Below are 23,595 nucleotides of genomic sequence, written 5' to 3' on the forward strand. Positions count from 1 at the left end.
TCCCTTCTTAATCTAGCTTCCACTACTCTTTCCCATAACTTCATGCTGTGACTGATCAGTTTAATCCCTCTGTAGTTACTACAGCTCTGCACATCACCCTTATTCTTAAGAATCGGTACCAAAACACTTTTTCTCCATTCCTCAGGCATCCTCTCACTTCCCTGTCTAAGATTTCATTAAACAATCTGGTTAAAAACTCCACTGCCATTTCACCTAAATAACTCCATGCTTCCACAGGTATGTCATCTGGGCCAACAGCCTTTACATTCTTCATTCTCTTCATAGCTATGCTTACTTCCTCCTTGCTAATCCATTGTACTTCATGATTCACTATCCCTACATCATCCAACCTTCTCTCCCTCTCATTCTCTTCATTCATCAACCCCTCAAAGTACTCTTTCCATCTCCTTAACACACTCTCCTCGCCTGTGAGTATGTTTCCCTCATTATCCTTTATCACCTTTACCTGCTGCACATCTTTCCTAGCTCGGTCTCTCTGTCTATCCAATCGGTACAGGTCCTTTTCTCCCTCCTTAGTGTCCAGCCTTTCATACAACTCTTCATACACCTTATCCCTAGCCTTCGCCACCTCTCTCTTTGCCATGCACCTCATCTCCTTATACTCCTGTCGACTTTCATCTCTCACAATCCCACTTCTTCTTTGCCAACCTCTTTGCCTGTATACTCTTCTGTACTTCCTCATTCCACCACCATGTCTCCTTGTCATCCTTCCTCTGTCCTGATGTGATACCAAGCTCCTTTCTAGCAGTCTCCCTTACTAGCTCTGCTGTAGTTACCCAGCTATTTGGTAACTCTTCACTGCCACCCAGTGCCTATCTTAACTCATCCCTGAACTCCACCTCACAATTACCCTTTTTCAATTTCCACCATTTGATCTTTGGTGCTGCCCTCATACTCCTCCTGCTCTTCTTGATCACAGTCATCCTACAAACCACCATCCTATGCTGCCTAACCACACTTTCTCCGGTCACCACTTCACAGTCTCCAACTCCTTCAAACTGGCCCTCCTACATAAGATATATGGCTCCAGTTATGGGCTGTGAGAAAGTATTTCATTTTGGCTATATTTCTGCTACTCTGGTTTCTGAAAATGTTTAATATTGCTGGTAGTTTGACAGGATGGTTAACAATTGTAAAGGTGATTGTACAGTGGTTGCTTAGTGACAGTGGCAGAATGCTTATGCTGGAGACGGAGTTTGGTATGTTTCATAGGAGGTTACTGAGGCGCTTATAAGCCTAGCCAAGAGTTCAGCCCATGTTTAGACAAATCAGGACCCAATGCCCCTGCCCAGCAGGGACATGGGTGGAATCCCAGGGGTATATTTTCTGTTTCCCATCAAGTTACCCAGGTTGCGCTTAAAAAGGGGTAAAGAGGTACTTTGTTTGATGTGGAGAGAGATTCTATTCCATAAATGGGGGAGTCTTGGAGACGCATCTGTCCTGCCAACAAGTTTTGTTGATGTCACAGACCAGGATGAGGCCGCACGTGCGAGTTACTTGAGTGGAACTTGACTTGCAGATATGCAGCAGTCCCATCAAGGTGGGGTCCATGAACACCTTGTATGCCAGGCAGAGATCACCTCTGAGGAGCCTGTATGAAATCAAGCAGAGGGATATAGCTTTTAGTCTATGTATGGTAGATGTTGGAAGCTCTGGATTCTCCTGGTGAGGAACCTCTGTAGTCTCTCTAGCTGCTGCATGTGATTTGCGAGGTACATGTCGAAAGGGGCATTGTACTCGATAATGGGCCTTATAAGGGAAGAATACAGGGATGTTATGACCTTCTTGTCCCTGGATGAGATACCCTTATTTATGAGGTGGGCCATATAGAAGGCTTTCCATACAATGGAAGCAATATGGTGATCAAAAGTCAGGTTGCTATTAATCTAAGTGCCCAAATCCTCATGACTGACTAAGTGCTTAAGACGTTATTAATGTGATAATTTGTGGGGATGTCATTCTCTCCAAAGGGGATGATGATGATGCATTTTTTGGTATTCAGCTTGAGGCCATGTTTCTGGCACCAGTCATTTGTCTGAGTGAGACCCTCTTGAAGGATGTCCACATCACTAGGGGAATTGATGACAGCACCCAGCTTGCAGTCATTTGCAAACTTGGTCAGCCATAGTCCAGTGGTTTTGGCCTGCACCTCAGAAAACTACATCCCAAATAAAAGAGACCCCAAGACCGAACCCTGGGGTATGCCACTTGTTACAGGTCTACTGCTTGAGGTAGCTTCCCCTATTTTGACTACATGGGTTCTATCAAGTGAGCCAGTTTGCTACCCATCTGGTAACATATGAATTGATGCCTAGTTAAGAGAGTTTATCTATTATGCCCATGTGGGGAATAGTGTCAAAGGCTTTGGCCAGGTCAAGGTAGGTGGTGTGCACCGTCTTCCCCACATCCATGGCTTTGGTGACCATCTCAAAGAAATCGACCAAATTTAGCAGACATGACCTTCCCTTGACAAACCCAAACTGTGTGGGATCAGGTGTTTGGAGGTTTCCAATGTTCTTGTGGATGAGGTCCATGATAATCTGTTCCATGGCTTTGCAGATCAGGCTAGTTAGGCTGATGGGGCTATAATTTCTTGGATCAGTGGACACTCCACCTTTGTGTGAAGAGATGACAGTGGCTGTCTTCCACTCAGTTGTGACAAAGCCAGTACTCAGGCTTTGGTTGAATAGGGTGCCTAGTGGTGCTGCAAGTCCCTGCTCGAGTTCACGTAGGATGCAGCCTGGGATGTTATCGGGTCCCATGGAGGCTGTATTTTTTGCCTTTGAGTGAGCAGTGATGATCTGTTCCATAGATAAAAGGGGAAGGGGGCAGGTACTGGGGATGCCCTGATTTACTGATGGAAGGGCCAGAGGGGTAAAGTTTTCACTGAATCTCTCAGCCAGCAAGTTTGCTATATCTACGGCATTTGTATATGTGGTGTCCTTGAACACCAGATCTGAAAAGATCTGGGTGCTTCCTTTGAGGTTGCAGACATGTGAAGAAGGCCTGATGATTGTCTCTAGCAGATGTGGCCAAATTGGACTCAAACTTTGCTTTGGAGGATTTCACTAGTGCTCTTATTGCTTGTTCAGGCTAAGGAGACATTGCTTCCAATTGGGCACCTGCTCCTTCTTGGTTTTGGACAGCAATTTTTTCCTTTTGTTATAGGGTTTATTTATTACAGATGTCCACCATACAGGTTTACTCTTCCTTGCAGAGGATGATTTAGTCCTGTTGGGTATGCCTGATTCCATGCATCTATATAAATGCTCGTATAGTGCTTTGGTGTTGTTTTGGATATTGATGCCAGTTCCTATGGAGGGGGAGAGGGCTGTGAAGCTGTTTATACCATCCCTCAGGAGGCTGTAATCAGCTTTGGAGAAGTTATGTCTGATCCTAGCTAGAGGAGATTGAGGGAGATGTTGACTTCGAAAGTGACCGCTTTGTGGTGGGATCTTGCCAGGGAGGATGATACTATAGGGATGCTGCAGTGATTACTCATGTTGGTTAATACCAAGTCCATGAAATTATCACCCCTTGTGGGGGTATCAACTACCTGCTTCAAGGCATTTGCATTGACAAAATCAAGGAGTCTCTGGGCATTTGTGCTCTGGCATGACTAGCTCTTCTAGTCTATGTTTGGGAAGTTAAAATCACCCATGATCAGGGTAAAAAGCTGAATCTTGATATATTCGAACAAGTCCAAGTAGACGGATTGGGCATCTCGAGTCAGATTTGGGTGCTGCTAGCTAGCTAGCTATGATTTGAATAGGGGTCTTTGTCAATGGTTAACTGCACCTTGAGTGTCTCCTGTGCATCGTACTGTTTGACCACCCTGGAGATGTGCACGTCTTTAAGGTATATTGAAACTCCACCTCCTTTGGCTTTACTGCCCACAGTTTGGGGTCTGAATGTATGATAGAATGAGTAACCAGGTAAGGCTGGGGTGCTGTCCAAATCTTTGAACCAGATTTCTATGACTGCACAGATGTATGCATTTTCCAGGGGTAGGAATGCTTGCAATGAGTGCAGTTTCATGTTTAGACTTCTAGGGTTTAGCAGCATGACCTTTAATTTGTGTTTTGTTGAAATTTTTATGTTGGTAGTTTTAACCTCATCACTTTTCCTAAAAAAGGCACTATAGGGGAGGCAAAATCCTTTGCCAGAAGCCCGAGTGAGACAGATGCAGGCCATCTTTGGCAAAGCATCATGGTCTGTCGATCATATCTTCCCAGGCTGTCAGGTACTGGATCCCCCTAGAATGACACCAGAAAGTAAGCCAATTGTTAAAGTCAATCATTTTCTGTTTGTATTGAGGCATCATTCCTGGTGACGGCAGAATGCTGCTTAAGGCTAGGGACATACCTGCTTGGGGCACAATCAGCAAGCTCAATCATGTCTCTCTTCATATAGTCCAGAGAGGTACATCTCAAGTCATTCACACCAACATGGACTATGACAGAGTCATAACAGTACCTGTTGTTGAGAGACCTGAGTGCATGTGTGATATGGAGTTTGGCACCTGACAGACAAGTAACCGTGACTTTCTCCTAGTCCAGCCTGGTGAGAGGCACATCTGTGTGTCTCACAATGGAGTCTCCTGTGACTAATATGTTGCATTTATGGTAAAGCCTTAGTGGTTGTGAGGCACAGGTGTGTGGATTATGAGTGGTTTGTGGTGTGGAGGACTGTGGAGATCTCGTGCGTTTTTGCCTCGGAGGTCTCCTTTGTTTGGGAATGTTTATCTGGAGGACCTCCACATATGTAGGTGTGTGCTGTGTAGGTATGGGTGGTGTCTGAGGTGTAGTGATTGTGTTGACAACCTTTTCAGTGCCAGATATACTGGCTTGAGGGGGAGAGAGAGCTTGGACTCTAGGTTCCTAATGTAATTGCATCTCTCACAAATTATTTTCCCAGGTGGTCGTAGTAGATGGTTGCACGTGTACATGAGGCAGTTGCTACACTGTCTCAGGATACCCATATCAACCAGACTGGTAGGAGAAACAGTAGGAAATTGTCCATCCATATTTATCAGAATCTGAGGGAAAAAGGCCAGGGAGAGCTAAGGGGTGGCCTAAAGCCCAAGTGTTTAAACCAAAACTAAGAGCTTAAGAATAACATTTAAACAGGCTAGAAACAAGCAGTAATAAATGCAAAAGAATAGATGCAGTGGAACACTTTAGAGAACAGGCAGGAAGAAGCAAAGCAAGATGAAGTACAGAGGAGTAGGAAGAAACAAATTAGAAAAATATAAGCAGCTGAATAAAGTTAGTTTTTTTTTTTTTTTTTTTTTTTTAAGTAAATAGGTATAGAGCAGGAACAGAAGTTAATTCAAGGTTAAGGGACTAAGGGGTATGACCTTCCCAAATGAGATTTGTATTGGGTAGAATGAGCTAATCAGATGGGACTGGGAGGAGTGTCCCAGATCAAATGGACAGTAGGGGCGAGCAACTGCAAGAGCCACCAATTTTAAAAATAGAACAGCGATAGGGTGAGAGGGTGGGACAAAAAAGGTTTCAGCAGAGATCAGAATACAATGGCAGCAAATAAATCAAATTCAGTGTAATGAGGTCTAGTGGAACATGTTTGGATGACCTGAGGTTTGGTTTTGTTGGTTCATTTATGAGTTGAAGATGACATAGGCTCACTAGGGAAGTACTCACGTCAGATAAAAGAGGGCTAAGTTAACTAATATTGAAGTCACCTAGAATGATTACATTATTTTAGGCACTCGAGCTCATAAATAAATATGAGTAAATGCAACAGTATTTAACTTTTTTTTCAGGATGTTAGTGATGAGTGATTTGAATTTGTTTAGGGAACTAGGGAGTGTTAGATAAGCTGTACTGATTATTAATGGTTTGCCTTTGTGAGTTGGGAAATCTAGGAGAATCCAGTTAGGACTGGAGTCTGAGGAGGAGTTTCCATGCTCAATGACTTTTGGGTTTAGGTTATTTCTGTACAAAATTAGAGAGCCTCCACCTGATTGTTTGCCTGGTCTGGCATCAATGACATACTTGTAGGAGGTTAGAAAGTGTTCAAAGGTGTGTGTGTGTGTGGGGGGGGGGTCTTTTTTTGACAAAGGATTTTGTGACTGCTAGGATGCCTGGGTTGTGTTGGGAAAACAAAAGCACTTATGTGGTCTAGCTTGTTTCTGATGATATGTGCATTGAGGAGGGCACTCGTCAGTCAGTGATCTAAATATTGATCATCAATGTAATATGAGGTACACAACAGAGTGGGCTTATTCACAGTTCCATTAGGTCTGCTTAAGACACCTGAGCTCAAATAACAAAAGCAAAGTAACCTTCACTCATACTGCATGAGTTTAATCACTTAGTAACTGTTTTCACAGGCACTCAAGCTCATAAAAATACGAGTAACTGTCTGAAAAAAGTATAAATACTGTTGCAAAGTCCTCTGCATCTTCCATCTGTTAAAGTTATTACTAATTAGAATGACTGAAATGTTATTTAGGATTCACCACCAAGTTTATTATTTTCACTCCAGAGGTGCTGCACCCTGGAGAAAGAGCAATCACTGATCAGAAAAATAAAGCCCGTCTCACTTTTTATCTGGGAGGCTGTGAGACTGGACCACCAAGACAGAAAACACATGCAAACATTACAATCTTACTCAAATGTCTTGACAAATATACCAAAATATGCAGAAATAATCTGAGCAAACTGTCATCCTCATACAACATTATTGCCAGATTTGCAACTGGTTCCTCCTATAGAACTCATTACTGTATCAACCTGAATCAAATTGGATGGTTAGAATTGCCAAATCTAATACTTTTCAATCAACTAATAGTAGCCCACAAGATCCTGTATCTACCTCAAAATACACCCATACTTGCATCCCTAGTCACCCCCATAACAATCTGAAAACCTTACGCTCATCTAACAAACTACTTGTACAAATATCTAAATCCAACAATTCAGCTGGTGACACCCTGTTCTCTAATACAGTAGGTAAAACCTGGAACAGCCGCCCAAGTCAACTAACCTCACTATCCTCAGTTAACCTATTTAAAAGCAAGCTCAAATCCTACCTCAGATCACACTGGCTATGCCCCTGTGATAACCCAGACTAACCACCATACCCTTTTCTAGACTCCCTTGATTCCTAGCCTCTTATGAACATTATCTTGTGTTTACTTGCCGATAAAAGTGTGCTTGACCATTCTGAGGATTATTCCTCATGTAAATAAGTATATACAGTTGAATGACTAACCATTTTCATACAAGACCAGAACTCTTGTGAGACTGAACATTATAATTGTATCCTTGTACTTTGCTTTTGAATACTCTATCCACTTAACACTAGCGTTTTTCTTATGATATTTTTGTGCGACTTTAGAAACTATAGTATCGCTTAGATATAATTTGCATTATTAATTCAAATTACTGTTGCATCTAGGTTTATTTACATCAGGTTTTATTCCATTATCAATTTTCCTTTCCGCATTTGATAAGATAATTTGCAAAAAATTAAGGCATTAGGTCTGTCGCACTAAGAAAAATGACAGAATCTATCTTTTGAGTGATACATTGCTGATATTTTCTAACAAAACCACAGCTTGTTTAGGAATTTTTATACCAAAAGGGATATCCGGCCTCTAAATTTCAATTTAAGGTTTACAAACAGTGGCAGCAGTGCCTCCTGTTTTCTATATCTTATAAGTCTATTTATGCATCCTAGTATCTCGGAGCCTCAGCTTATTTCCAAAACGCATTGTTTAAAGGATAATTTATTGGCAGCTCTCAGTAACATTTCTAACAAACTGCCTATCATCGATATTATATTTACTTTGTTTCAAACATGCTAAGGGTCCAAGTGTCATGAATTTCGTGTTGATAATATTTATTACCATCTCATTTGTTTTAGCAGAGGTATATAAATTATGCAATGCATCCTAAAGAATGCTTTAGTCATTCTAATTAGTAATAACCAGGGGTGGATCGTGCTATAGGACTGCAGCCCCCCCCCCATCTGTAGAATAAAGAAATTAAACAATAAAATTGAAAAATAAAATATAAAAAAAAAAATCACGCATGCTTGCATGGTTCCTGACTGCTGTGTTATGCAGACCAGAACTCTCATTCCAGAGCTCCAGACTGCTCGGTTAGGCAGTCCAGATAGGGAAGGCAGGAAACTCCGCCCTTCCAGCCCAGAGGTCTGTGTGGTGACGACCGCACAGACTGAAAGGTCACCGGACTACATCGCTCACAGGATGGAGGCTCCAGCCTACTCTCATGGGACAGGGTGCTCTAGCCATCTCTCGCAGGAGACGATGCCAGAGGACTTAGCTGCAAACAGGAGGATTTGTGGATTGGCCAGGGCCGTTTTATGGAGAGGTGTGTGTGTGTGTGTGTGTGTGTGTGTGTGTGTGTGTGTGTGTGTGTGTGTGTGTGTGTGTGAAATGCCCCAGTTGCTACATGGTGGTCGGTAGAGAATAAGGCTTGAACCCTGTACCTTGAGCCCAGGTGGCAGGAGCCTGAATTCCCTACCCACCACCATTTGTAAAAATGTTGCAGATTTTTCCTTCATACTTGTTCTATTCCTCATAAAATCTGTGGTTTCTGTATTTTTGTGTCCTTGCAAAGCCAGTAGTGCATTGGTGCAGTGGTAGCATTGTTGCCTGACAGCTACAGGTTCTCATGTTTGATTCTTGGCTGGGGTGCCTTACCTTCTGTGTGGAGTCTGTATGCCCTCCCTGTGCTCGTTTCCTGTAGTTTCCTCCCATCTTACAAAGACATGTGTCTGTCTGGAGTGTTTCTCCCTGGGCCTCTGCTAAAATTTAGCTTTTGTTCCAAGTCAGACTTTCCTGGTTAACAAATGTTAAAAATGACACTCATTCAGAAAGTGCATGGTAACACAAAAGCTTTTATTCTAGCAATTTTCTAAGTGTATAAGATGGATATTTGAAATTTGTCCCTATTTTTGGGACTGTATTCCCTCATTATTGGCTTTATCCAGGCTTTTTGTGCTAAGGTTGAGAGCTATGGTAAGAACTGAATTCACTGAATATGTTTGGGGGCTATATTCCCCCATTACTGGCTTTGTCTGGGTGTTTTTTGATAAGAGATTGAGAGCTATGGTGAGAACTGAATTCATTGAATGTTTGGGGGCTGTATTCACCCATTATTGGCTTTGTTCAGGTGTTTTGTGCTAAGAGGTTGACAGCTGTGCTATGGTGAGAATTGAATTCCCTAAATGGTAGCCATTTAAGTTTCCATCATCCTCTTTCACAAAACAGCTGATTTGGCATAGTGGTATGTTGCTCTGACTGCTTTGCACAGGGTCCTGGGTTTAAGGCTTGGTAGTGAAATGTATGGTGGCAACACAGCATTTTATTCTAGCAACTTTCCAACATTATACAAGCAATGTTTAAAATGTGTCCCTGGCTTTTGCCCCCCCCCTACAATAAACGTTGGCTTTTTCCAGATTTCTTTGTGCTGCAAAGTTCAGAGATACAGCTGAGTGAGTAGATTTTACAAGGAGCTGAGAGCTACAGGGGAGCAAAAGTTTAGTGCTGCTTATGCTGTGTCTGCTTGCCTTATTAATAGCACAACAGGTAGTATACTTGCTTTTGATGCAAAAGGCTGTGGGTTCTACACCCACAGTAGCTAGATGCATTGCTGATACTGTACTGTGCAAAGGGGGCAGATGCTGCACTCCTTTTTGGCGAAGATACCTGGTTACTATGAACCTGTTATCAGTTTGCCATCCATTCCCTATTGCAATATTGCTAGCTTATTTTTTTAGTATAAGATAGGCAATTTATTCCTCAAGGCTAACAGGCACTTTATTTGTAGATGAAACAATGAAATACAAAGTTGTTTGCTAGCAGCAACCTCTTCATTAGTTACAGATCTCTTTAATGTGGAATTATTTAGATGACTTTTACTTCTTCAGAGATTGTGCATATGTATACTGGTGGACTGCAGAAGTCTGAGTAGACTTTTATGATGGAAATGCTCTGAATTTGGCAGTTTTGTCCTTACTGGTGCATGCATTTTGCTTCATTGTTTACTGGAAACATTTCAAAACAATAAATTTAAAACACCCTCTAAAACTGTACTGTATTGTATAAGCAATATAATTTAATACAATCAGGGAGGTGTATTAAAGAGCATGTGTATGTTTTGAGTGCAAGGGGCCTGTGATTCGAAAACAGCCCAAACCCAAAGTTAATCCGCCACTGGCAAAATGTATTTTCTTTGAATGTGGGTTTCAATGATGTTTCAGTGAATGTGAGTTTTCAAGGACAGAGAAGTTTTAATGTTAAGTCTGTTTTCATTGTGTGACTGCATTGCTTTGTTTAGCAGATATATCTATTAGTGTTTGCGCTGTAAAATGCAAAATAAAACTTTCAAATGAAGTCCAAATCATCGCAGAAGTAAAGCAGTATGCACATTAGTGTTTATGTTTTTTGTTTTTCGGCTTTTCCCGGTTAGTGTTTATGGTAAATGGGGTGAAATAGGCAAGTAATAGTTCATTGGAATGGCTGTGGGGGGGGGGAGCTCCATTCGACCATGATTTTGTGAGGGGGGGGGCAGCAAACTCAGACAGCCCCAGCTGAACGATACCTCTCAGCTCTCCAGATTTTTTCAGAATGAAGAGATTTTTGCTTCTTATTTTTGGTTTGTTCCTAATACAATTTGTGGTTTTCTGTCAAATCATTTAAGAATGAAGTCACTAAATAATGACACTGAGTTTCAGACTTCATAACCTTCAGAAAAATGCATGCTAAAGCAAGACCTGTTATTCTATCAACTGTCTCAGTTTATACAAGAGCAATTTTTAGTACTATTTATATGTTCCCCCCATATATTTGGCCTTGTCCAGATTTCCTGCATTAACAGGTTGAGAGGTACATGCAAATAAATTGCTTTATAGAATTAAGCATATCCAAACCTCTCAATTGTCCCCGATTTTGGCACAAAATGTTGCTCTTCCCCTAATAATCCCTCCGCAAAATGGCAATTTTGGAAGAAAACATTGAGGGTTTACAATTAATAAATAACTGTAATAACTAGTTATAGATCGCTTTTATTTCAGAAATGCATGTAGATTCTTTTCTTTTGTCAGCTGCTCATGTTAGCAGTACTAATATTAAAAAGTGTCCCTTCTTTGACAGGTTCCCAGCTGTATTGTGTGGCTATTTTATATTTTTGAATCACATTTTTGGTCCATTATTCATAAAATTGTGGGTTTTTTTGGAAAATTAGTGGCAAATCATTAAAAACTGAAGTTATAAAATAATGATAGACATTTCAGTTTCAGATTTCATACCCTTCAGAAAATTCATACCAATGCAATACCTACTATTCTATTATCTTTCTAAGTTTATAAGAGCAATATTTAAAAATTGTCCTTATTTTTGGGCCTTTGTCCCACTTCTATGTATGGCTTTGTCCAGATTTCTTGCTCTGAGGTTGAGAGGTATGACAAATGTGTCAGGGCCATCGCAGCTAGCCAGAGACATTTCAAATTGTGACATACTTGTTGCACCCCACTCCCCCATATATTGACTCTGGATGTGTCCAAGCAAGGCAAGGAGCAGTAAATGTGCAGCCAATCTCCCCCCCCTCATCCAAGGTAGACACAAGTACTACAATGGCTTTTCATCTGTCCTTGATTTTGCAGAATCTTCTGGTTTCTGTCATATTTTATACTGTTGATTTATGCTTATTATTATTCAGAAAGTGTCGGTTGCTCTATGTTTAAGTAGCAATGCTTTAATGACCATCTGGTAAGCTTGTCTGAGATTGTAAGATGCAAGTAAGTTTTAATAAGCATACTGTTAACGAATTGCCAACATTGAAAGCCTTTCTGTTGTTGCCATGCAGAGAATACTTACATAACTAGATAACATATAAGCCTTGGGTATTGAAATGCATATGACAGTATTTGTAATAAAGGACAGGATTTCATTATTTTAAGAGCTCATTACAGGCTTTACCTGCAAACTAAACAAAATGCCAATCTATCATGTGTGGTCCATATTCTGTGCAGTAATCCTTTAAGCAATGTATGTTGAGCTTGTTTCCTGTTTGCTTTTCATTTTTTACTTTGATCATGTTTTCCCCATGAAACAAGTAGATAGTTGTTGTCAGGCAGCAGGTCTTTTTTGGATAAGAAACATTTTTACAAGTGGGGGTATCACAGAGATTGCTACTTGAAGCATGTTACTTGGTACTTTAATAAAGCTGAATATAAATTATAAATTATAATTAGAATTGGAGTGCAAGGAGAAGTGGTTTGAGTTGAGTGCTGCTTGTTTTTCTTATACTGGATTTTGACTAGCATTCCAGTAATGTATTTAAAAAGTAATTTATTTGTTCATGCCTCACAACCTTTTTGTTTCCATCTAGATATTAAGTAAGCTGCTATGCAGCCAATGGATTGAAATATTTTTTTTCTTCTACACTTCCCTTTTTTCTTGATTGGACTCTCATAATGATGGTTTGGCACCCAGGGCAGCGTATTTAATTAAAGTTACAGTTTTTGTGGTTTTCAGCATAGCTCCTCCCTTTTCTAATTGGCCACACCCATTCCAATTGACCCCACCCATTCAGCTGTCTCCTGCAGCCCCCCTTTGATTTGAAGTCACCAGCTGCCATTGGTAATAACAATCTTATCATCTGCATAATCATTATAGACTGATATAGCTAAAGGTGGTGTGTGTGTACATTTCTGAGGAAAAGTTAGGGACCAAGAAAGGAACCTTGGAAGATGCTTCATTATAGATAAGATTCTGATCCATACCCATCAATATCTATAGCCTAGGTCACGACAGTTTACCAATTACAGACTCAGTTTAGCAAACCATAGCCCAGTACTAAACTCCTACACTTTTGCAAGAATAAATGTGACTAATAATTTAAAATGCCTGAGAAAAATCTGTATAAATAACATCTGCTTGCAAATTATATTTCAGAGCAGAAATAATTTGGTTATACAAGCCTAAATTACATGTCATAATGATAAAATCTTGATATCATGACTTTCCAGGGTTTAGGCTTCAGTAGTGACATCCACTCACTATCTATATGGAATTGTCCATTGCATCTTCATATTTATTTGTTGTTTTATCTATTTAAGATAATGTCCTACCACCTCACCAAAACATTCTAGTTGACTGGCTATACCAAAATGTTCATATGCATGCTGCGTTTGGATTAGCCATTGTAGTCTGGTGGCCTGGGTCATGCCTGAAAAGGATCTATGGACCAGCCCACCTACTCAATTAATGAATGTTAAGTAACTCCTGACCATCACCCTGGCAGCCCTAGAGCTACAACCTCTAGGACAGGAATGGATACATGGAGAGTTGCCACCACCTACACAACCTCATCCTCTTTCCCCAGTCAGAGACTAAAATAGGTCCCATTAGTATCAGAGCTCTACCCTGGTAAACAAATTCAAAATAAAACAAAAAAAATCTTCATACACTTGATGAATGCTTACCATTCCTTATCCAGCATAAGACGAGTTGACAGTATGTGATTTGTAATGTAACAGGCACGTAGTCTTCAGAAGGCAAGTGGCATACATGGAAATTTATTTGTGTTAGGGATCAGAACAGTCACTGTACAATCACATCTCATGCAGACTGTCAGATGCCAACAGGAAGAATGACATGTTCAATCATTCACCAGCAGTCCTACCTGTCATGGTGGTCCACAGAGACAGATGACTGTGTAGCACTAAACATAACAATGCCCACCTGATGTACCCCATGTGTTGACAGAGCTGTCATATCCACACAATATGTGGAGCAGCATGATAGAGTGATGTCCCCAGCAGAACAAAAACCAGTACACAGATATTACACCCAGAACACTGATCACTGTAGCAGTGGCACTAATATACAAGTGGTGAGTTGGGTGGTCATACTCACTTACCCATGAGATTCTCATGTATAGACTGACTACAGCAAGGTGTGGAACAAGAGGTGTAGCGCTAGCTACATTGCAGATTATTGCTGCCCAGGTTCAGGTACATCATCTCCTAGCATAACCATGCAGTATTTGAATAACACTGTCATTTCTGTGATAGCAGGCTGACTGCAGTCTCACCACTGGGGCTAATTATGCATATCTTGAAGCAGCCTTTCCCATTTTATGATCAATGCCCTGTTCCATCAGTACTGCAAATTACTATGAAGTGACCGTGACATTTAGTATGTCAGCATATTGTGGAAGAGCATTTCCAACAGCAACTTAAACAGCAACATTGCTACCGTTAGTGACATGTTACAGTCAAAGCAACTACAGACACTAGATGCTATACTACCACATAGACAATACTGCATCTTTGACATCAACAGCTGTCAAAGGGCTAGAGACCACAGAAGCAGTATCCAAACTGCTATCTGCAGTGTGCCCCCAAAGCAACATGAAATATTTTGTTCCAAATACATGTCCACAGCTGCTGCCACAAAATGCTGGTCAGCATGCTTATAGTCATTGTACCTCACTGGCCATTTGATATCAACAATTCAGTTCTGATTATGGACAGAGAGATTTTCAATATCACCAAGGTCATGTGCATGTACATCAGCTTCATCGGGTTCCACCATGATGCAATATAGGCCAGTGTTGTCATCACTAGAGTGGGCAAGCATCATACATGCAGCTGTTCACCTTTTCATAGAGCTCACATGTTGAGGCTTGTCCTTAACATGCTGATACAGTGTCCAGTGGAACCTCCATATATCATGACCATCACACATCTCTAATGAAAAAAACCACAGATAGATGTCAAGGTATCCATCAGCAGGTTAAGGCATGTGTCCTGTATCTGCAGGGTATAAATGAGTGGGGCTTATAAAAGAGTTGCAGCATCACTGATTTGAGTGCTTGTACTATCTGTATTGTAATGAGCATGGTGGTACAGACACTACTGATATTGCACCTGTGAAAGCAGAGAGCATGTCTTAGGAGACGAGGTTAAACATAGTCATCACATGTTAAGTTACCTGGCACTTGCTCACTAAAGCAATTATATAAGTCAGCACTACAAATTAAAAGCACTACACCATCACTCCCCACTGGCCCTGGTTTTCAATTATTAAGGAATTCCCGATATTATTCTAGCATGTCCAAAGGTCAGTTGTCAATCTCCTCTCCGGTCCAGCTGGTGAATCTGAGAATCTTGAGGCAATGTTACAACTGCCTCATGTACACAGACAACCCTCTCCTCCTCCCAACAAATTCCAACACATGTGAGAGATGCAACCATATAGCCAAACTGGAGGCTAAGCTCTCTCAACTCAGTACTGGCATAACCAGTCAGGAGGAGAAGGAAACCACACTCACTACAATTCCAGTCTTGCATAGACCTACCACGACAGCAAACCAAACACATAATCACACAAAAACATACTCGGAGGCTCTAAATAAAGATCTGCTGAAGCAGCAGAGACCTCCAAAGCAGACACCCAAGCAGCCGCTACCCCAAAACAAAACACGTGCAACACATCTCACAAAGCCAGTGTGCCGAACAGTCACAGCCCTTAAGACTAAACAACACACCTGATACACTTGTAATAGGTGACTCTATCGTCAGGCACACTGGCGTCCCACTCACCAGGCTGAACAAGGAGAGGGTCACGGTGAGCAGCCTGTCGGGCGCTAGGATCCGCCACATAACACAAGCACTCAGGTCACTCCAAGGCAAGTACAAATATGACTCAGTCATTGTCCATGCTGGTGTGAATGACCTGAGACGTACCTCCATGGACTACATGAAAAGAGACATAAAGGAGCTCTCTGAGCATGTAGCCCAGGCCAGTATGACCCTGACCTTGAGTAGCATCTTTCCCTCACCAAGAATGATGCCACAATATGAAGACAAGATGATCAATTTCAACAATTGGCTTAAGTACTGGTGTCATTCAAAGGGGATCCAATGCCTGTCAGCTTGGGATGATATGCTCGACAAGCCACGATGCTTCGCTAGGGCGGCTTGCACCTGTCACCCTGGGCTTTTGGATATTGGCAAAGGCTCTTGCCACCCCATAGTGCCTTTTTAGGCAAGGCTCAAAAGACAAACCCACCTCCATAGGTATCACAAGGGATAAGAAACTAAGAGTAATGCTACTCAACACCAGAAGTCTAAACCTCAAGATGCATGCACTCAAAACTCTCCTTAGCATGGAGAACATCGATATCTGTGCAGTAACAGAAACCTGGTTCAGGGCTCCCGAGAGCACCCCAGCACTACCAGGTTATACCTCATACCATGCTTTTCAGCCCCAAAACTTGGACCGAACCACAAAAGGAGGGGGAGTATCAATATTCATCAAAGATACCCACACCTCCAGGTTGGTGGCAAAGCACAAAGCATCGGAGACTATCCATGTGCAACTAACAGTGGATAAAACTGCCTTCCAGTTTATAGCCTGCTACAGACCACCCTCCCAAACCCAGGAACCCCACTCAGCCTTCCTGAGAACACTGGAAAATATGAAGGTCTCTCCAAACACCATTATATTGGGCGACTTCAACTACCCAAACATAGACTGGGAGCATTACTCTAGCTCCAACACCCTATTCCTAGAATTTATAAACTCAAATGCTATGGAACAACTTGTTACTACTCCCACAAGAGGAGAAAACATACTGGACCTGATCATCACCAACATGGGGACTCTATGCTCCAGACTAGAAGTGTATCCCTCACTGGTAAGATCAGACCATAAACTAATCTCACTGGATATTCACATCCCGACCACACCCCCTGCCCAGAAAACCACAGTGAAAAACTTCTCTAAAGCAAATTTCACACTCCTCAAAACTGAGGTGGAATCCTTCAAAGCCCCCGGGCCTGTGGAAAATACGGCCCAGGCCGCAGAATCCTTTATAAATGCATTCTATGAACATCTTCAGGAATGCATGGATCATGCGATCCCAAATAAAACCAAGACCCAATCCTCCAAAGGCAGACGTCCTGTCTGGTGGACCCCAGCCATTAACAAACTATACAATAGGAGGAGGAAGCTACTAAATGATAGAGCAAAATCCCAAAAAGGGAAGGCATCACTGATCAGTATTAGCAAAAAACTACGGGCACATATAAAATTGTCTAAGGCCAGCTTCGAGAGAAAAATTGCACAGGACACTAAGGATAATCACAAGGCTTTCTTTGGTTATGTTAGGAACCTGGGTGGTATTTCCCAGATATGCTCAGAATTAGTCCAAAATGACAAAAATACACGAACCCACAGACATTGCCAACATCTTAGCTGACAGGTTCAGCAAACTTCTCCCTCCCCACCAAAGGGCAAATATCTATCCCAGCAGAGTGCTGCCCCTGACATCTCAGATGCTCAGGTAAGAGCCGCCCTCTCAAAGCAAAAACACAGCATCAATGGGACCAGGCGGTGTCCCGGCTGCATCCTACATGAACTCCAAGAAGAGCTAAACCCAAACATAAAACTACTGTTCAATCTCAGCCTTACTACAGGATATGTGCCCAAAGAGTGGCGTACAGCAACAGTGGTCCCTCTCCATAAAGGTGGTGCCTCAACGGATCCTGGAAACTATCGCCCCATAAGCCTGACTAGCTTGGTCTGCAAAGCTATGGAAAGGATCATCATGGACCTCATAAATAAAGATATTGAGGACCTACAAACACTGGATCCTACCCAGTTCGGCTTTGTTAAGGGCAGATCCTGCCTCTTAAACCTGGTTGATTTCTTTGAAACAGTCACCAAGGCCATTGACGAGGGGAAGGTGGTCCACACAGCCTACCTGGACCTCATAAAAGCCTTGATACAATACCCCACTCGGGCATTATAGATAAGCTCACCAGCTTAAATATAAACTCCTATGTCACTAGACGGATTGCAAACTGGCTCAAGGACAGAACCCACATGGTTAGAACTGCTGGAGCCATGTCAGACTCCAAACCAGTTACAAGTGCTGTCCCACAAGGCTCAGTCCTGGGACCTCTCTTGTTCGGTATATATTTCTCGGAGGTACAGGCCAACACGGAAGGACTGTGGCTGACCAAGTTCACAGATGACTGCAAAATGGGCGCCATAATCGACTCTCCAGCCGACACAAGCATCCTCCAAAAGGGCCTCATAGAAACAGACAACTGGTGCCAGAGCCATGGCCTCAAGCTAAATGCCAAAAGTGTATAGTCATCCCCTTTGGAAAAACAAAGTGCCCACAAATTACCACATAGGTGGTAATCCATTAAGTACAGAAGAAGTAATTAGGGACCTGGGGACCCAAGTTGATAGCAATCTCTCATTTGACAACCACGTGGCCAAAGTGGTTAGAAAAACATTTTATATAGCCCACCTAATCATGAAGGGATTCACATCTAGATCAGGGGACGTCATCGTGCCTCTTTACTCATCCCTCATCAGGCCCATAATTGAGTACAATGCCCTTTTGGGATGTACCTTACCAGACACCTGCAGCAACTGGAAAGACCCCAAAAGTACCTCACCAAGAGGATCAAAGGGCTCAAACAGATGCCATATGCTGCCCGGTTAAAGAAACTTCAGCTCTACTCTGTGGCATACCGCCTGTTCAGAGGCGATCTGTGCCTGACGTATAAAGCCATGTCCAACCCGGAATTAATGGACATGCTGCACCTCAGAAAATCCAAATCCCATTGAGCTACGTGCTCGAGAGACTTGAACCTCAGCACTGAAATAAATAGGACATGCTGGAGGGACAGATTCATAACCCAGAGGCTCCCTTCACTCTGGAATAAAATCCCAGTCCAGGTTAGGCAGAGTCCCTCATTGACTCTCTTCAAGAGGAATCTTGATGAGTGGATGGGAGATCGTAGGTTTACCCCAGGTATCACTTCTGTGTCACTGTTAGAAAGAGGCACAGTATACTAACCTCGAAAAAGGGCATAGCAAAATAAATTTAAAATGGGTGGCGAAAGCCAAACACATTCTGGCTAGGCTTATAAATGCCCTAGGGTAGATAGCCTAGTATGAACCTATGAACCTATGAACATGTCCTGCACTCATTCCAGTGTATCTGATGGCTCCTATGATAATCCCACTATGCACACATGTGATTATATTATCTTAGCAGACTGATAACCAGGTGCTAAGGTAAGTGCATCAGATGTGCCAAGCCCACTATATTCATCTTGCAGGTGATGTGTTATATCTTGCATTTTTCTTCATAGGGTTGTCCCACCAATGAAATGTAATCATCATCATAGAATGGGAAAACTGTACATCAGTACCCTGACTGGAGAACGAACATTCTCCAGCAGGGTATTAATGTACAACTAATGTCCAGTGGAAAACAAGTCCACCATTTCATGGCAGCATATCAAGCTGCTGGGAACCTCGGACTGCTAAAAAATAGTCAACATTAATTTTGTGCTTTTGCTGTTTAGCAATTGTAAAAAAAAACAAAAAAAAAACAGAAAAAGTGTGTGTGTGTGTGTGTGTGTGTGTGTGTGTGTGTGCGTGTTCATTCTTCTGTCTGCGTGTGTGAATGAATGCATGTATGAAAGCAGAGAAGACTGTATGTGTGTGTGTGTACGCGAGAGAGAGAGGGATTTTGTGCGATTGCCTGTATGAAAGCAGAAGAGAGTGCGCATGTGTGAGAGAGAGAGAGAGTGAGTGATTTGGTGTGACTGAATGCATGTCTGAAAGCAGAAGTGACAGTGTATGAGAGAGAGAATGGGCATGTCTGTAAAATTGGTGTGTTTTACTTCTTTTTTTAATTACTATATATTTTTATACAATTTTGATGTAAAATGCTTGCTCCAGTGCCATTAACACATACTACAGAAAGTTTGAAACATTAGGCAGAGGAACTATTTTACATCGAAAATATACAAAAAAAAATAATATAGTACTTAAAAATAATTAAGTAAAACAGAACAATTTCACAGAGAGCCCCTCCTCCAAGCACAATAATGTCCTACAGGGTGTGTGTTAATGTGTAATTAATGCCCTTCCAGGGGTGCAGAGGCCCTCCGCCTGCAGCGTCAAGCCTCCTAACACTCCTGGGCAGGCATTAATTACACATTAACACACACCCTGTCGGGCATTATTGCTTATATGTTCTGCCTTCATCAGTGAAATTAACATCTTATACATCACCTGTCTACATGTAACTCCTCTGCGCCTTACTGTTACCCCTGCAGTTTAGAAGACCACGAACTATAGCAGGGCATTTTGGATTCCGTGATTCTGTTTTTTATAAAAGATCACCTTACATTTCCAATTACATTTTTAGCCTCTGTGCCACATACCCGTATTAGCTGTCAGATTTCTGTCCATGGTATAACAGTATTTGAAGTTCTCTTGCTTGCAATATGCACTATATCTGCATAGTTTAGTATTACTCCAGGGTGACAACTCTGCAGTGAGAACCAGTGTTCAGCACACATGCATGCTTGAACATGTAATGAGACTGTGTATAGAATGTAAATTTCTGTATTTTGATATTTGGAAGTGCATTTCTACACAGATGCCATTAGGATTGCAGTATAGAAACACACTAGCAGTATACAGGGCACACTACTAGAGCCAAACATGATACATGTCGCTGTTCAGATGCATATGGTTCACAATCCCTTTTCCTGCATTATATGTGTATGTGTAATAATGGTATTCTTTTGATATTACGAGTTCTGTTCTATGCCTTACTATTGGGTATAATGCTGATGTTAAATGCACATACACATGTAATAAGTAGATTATCACCAACTACTGCACTACCTGACAGACATTTTCATGCCCTACATGCAAAGTTGCAAGCAGCTGCAGTGGCATGATTGTGATGTGCTTGAATGTTTACACCAGTGTTCTTATTACATTGCTTGCAACTTGGGAGCACGGTTACCTCCTTGTACTTTCCCCATGCTGTGATGCTTGTGACTAGGATGAGAATGTTTTCTTTGTCCCTGTCCTGATGCTGTTTGATGAAAGATCAGGTGTCCCACAGATGTGAAGATTTTGTCTTACAGGTTCATAGGTGTTTACTAGGTTAATGGCCCTAGAGCCTTTACAAGCCTAGCCCATAGGATTACCCTGGCATAGTGCCACCCAACCTTAGTTCCTAGTGCCTCTGTCAAGATGATCCAGTGGAGAAATCCCTGGGGTGAATTTTCTATTTCCCATCCACTCATCAAGATTTCTCTTGAAGAGGGCAAGTGAGGTACTCTGCTTGACATGTATAGGAAGTCTATTCCATAGCATGGGCAGTCTCTGGGTTATGAACCTGTCCCTCCAGCATGTTCTGTTGATTGTGGTAATGAGGTTGAGGTCTCTGGAGCATGTGGTGCGGAGGGATTGGGATTTCTTTAGATGTAGCTTTTCTAACACAGCTGGGTCAGACATGGTTTTGTAAGTCAAGCAGAGATTGCCTCTAAATAGGCGATATGAGATGGAGAATAGTTGGACTTTTTTGAGACTGTCCATATAGCACAAGTGTTTAAGGCCTAGGATCCTCTTTGTAAGGTACTTTTGCGGCCTTTCCAGTTGTTGCAGGTGTCTAGTGAGGTACATGCCAAATGGGGCATTGTATTCGATGATTGGACTAATGAGTGAAGAGTAGAGGGAGACAATGACCTCTTTTTTTCCTGGATGCAAAACCCTTAGTAATGAGAAGTGCCACAGAGAAGGACTTTCTGACCGCAGTGGCAATGTGATGGTCAAAAGAGAGACTGCTTTCAACCTGTGTTCCCAGATCTCTTGACACCTTCTGTGTTCAGTGGACTACTATCAATGTGGTAATTCAATGGAACTGTGTTTTTCCCAAGGGGGGATGATGACACATTTTTTGGCATTGAGCTTAAGGCCATGGTTCTGACACCAGTCATTGGTCTCATTGAGGCCTTTATGTAGGATGTCAACATCACTTTGGGAGTTAACAGCTCCCAACCTGCAATTGTTTGCAAACTTTGTCAGCCAGTGTCCCTTCGTGTTGGCCTGGACTTCAGAGAAGTAGATATCAAACAGGAGCGGACCCAGGAATGAACCCTGTTGTACTCCACTTGTGACTGGTTGGCAGTCTGACTTAGAGTCAGCTACTTTCACACTGTGGGTTCTATCTGAGTGTCAGTTTGCAACCCATCTAGTGATATAGGGGTTGATACCTAGTTTACTGAGTTTTTCCATGATTCCTGAGTGGGGAATCGTATCAAAGGCCTTGGCCAGATCAAGGTAGTCTGTATGAACTACCTTACCTTCATCCACTGCTCTGGTGACTGACTCAAAGAAGTTGACCAAGTTGAGCAGGCATGGTCTACCGTTCACAAAACCAAACTGTGTAGGATCCAGACTTTGGAGAGTCACTATATCCTTGTTTATTAGGTCCGTGATGATGCATTTCATAGCTTTGCATATCAGACTCAGGCTAATAGGGTGATAATTACCAGGGTCTGTAGGCACTCCTCCTTTGTGGAGAGGGATGACTGTAGCAGTGCGCCATTTGGTAGGGACAAAGCCTGAGGTGAGGCTGTGACTGAACAGGGCACACAGGTGAGGTGCTAGTTCACTCTGTAGTTCATGCAGAATACAACAAGGGATATTGTCAGGTCCCATAGAAGCTGTATTCTTGGCCTTGGACAGTGCTGTTTTAATCTGCGCAGCAGTAATACTAGGTGCCTGGTAATCTACTGGTATTGTGACTGGTCCTCTGGGGGGGGGCTAGGTGTAAAGTTAGCACTGAATCTGTTGTTCAGTATATTGGCAATATCTGATGGCTCAGTATAGGAAGTACCATTGTGCAGTAGCACGGAGCAAATCTGGGTATTGGCATGGAGGTTCTTTACATAACTATAGAAGGCCTTGTGGCTGTCTTTGCTATCTGCTGCAATTCTCTTTTCATACCTAGCTTTAGAGGATTTGATGAGGGATCTCAACCTTTTGTTGAGGCTCATAATGGGGTTTTTCCAGTCTTGGGACTTCACCTTATTCCGCATCAGTTTCCTTCTTCTGTTGTAGTGTTTTGCGTATGGCAGGAGACCACCAGATTGGCTTGCTTTTTTTGGAGGGAGAGCATCTTGGTTCTATTGGGTATGACAAGATCCATGCATTTGTGTACGTGTTCATACAGTGCATTGGTGTATGATTCTGTGGTCATGCAACTATACTCCATTTGCATGGGTGCCGTGAAGTTAGCCACTCCTGTTTTTAGGAGCCCAAAGTTAGCTTTGGAGAAATTTTTCATGGTGGTTACCTTTGTGGGGAGTGGGAGGGATGTGGATTTCAAAGATGATTAGTTTGTGGTCGTATCTAACCAGGAAGGAGTTGACTATTGGTGTAGACAAACAGTTGCCCATGTTAGAAATGACCAGGTCAAGGAAGCTGCTACCTCTACTGGGGGTAAGAACGAGCTGGTCTAGAGCATTGGAATTAATAAATTCCAGAAAGCATTGGGCAAGTGTATTGGTACATGAGTAGTTTTCCCAGTTAATGGAGGGGTAGTTGAAGTCTCCCAGTATGAGAGTGTTAGGTTTGACACTAATATTTTCCAGGGTGCTTATGAACATGGAGTTCGAGTCTTGGGACATAGCTGGGGAAATATAGCAGGCTATGGCCTGAACCACTGTCTT

The sequence above is a fragment of the Protopterus annectens genome, chromosome 14.part0 (assembly GCF_019279795.1).
Source record: "Protopterus annectens isolate FY-2018-M chromosome 14.part0, PAN1.0, whole genome shotgun sequence".
Taxonomy (NCBI): Eukaryota; Metazoa; Chordata; order Ceratodontiformes; family Protopteridae; genus Protopterus; species Protopterus annectens.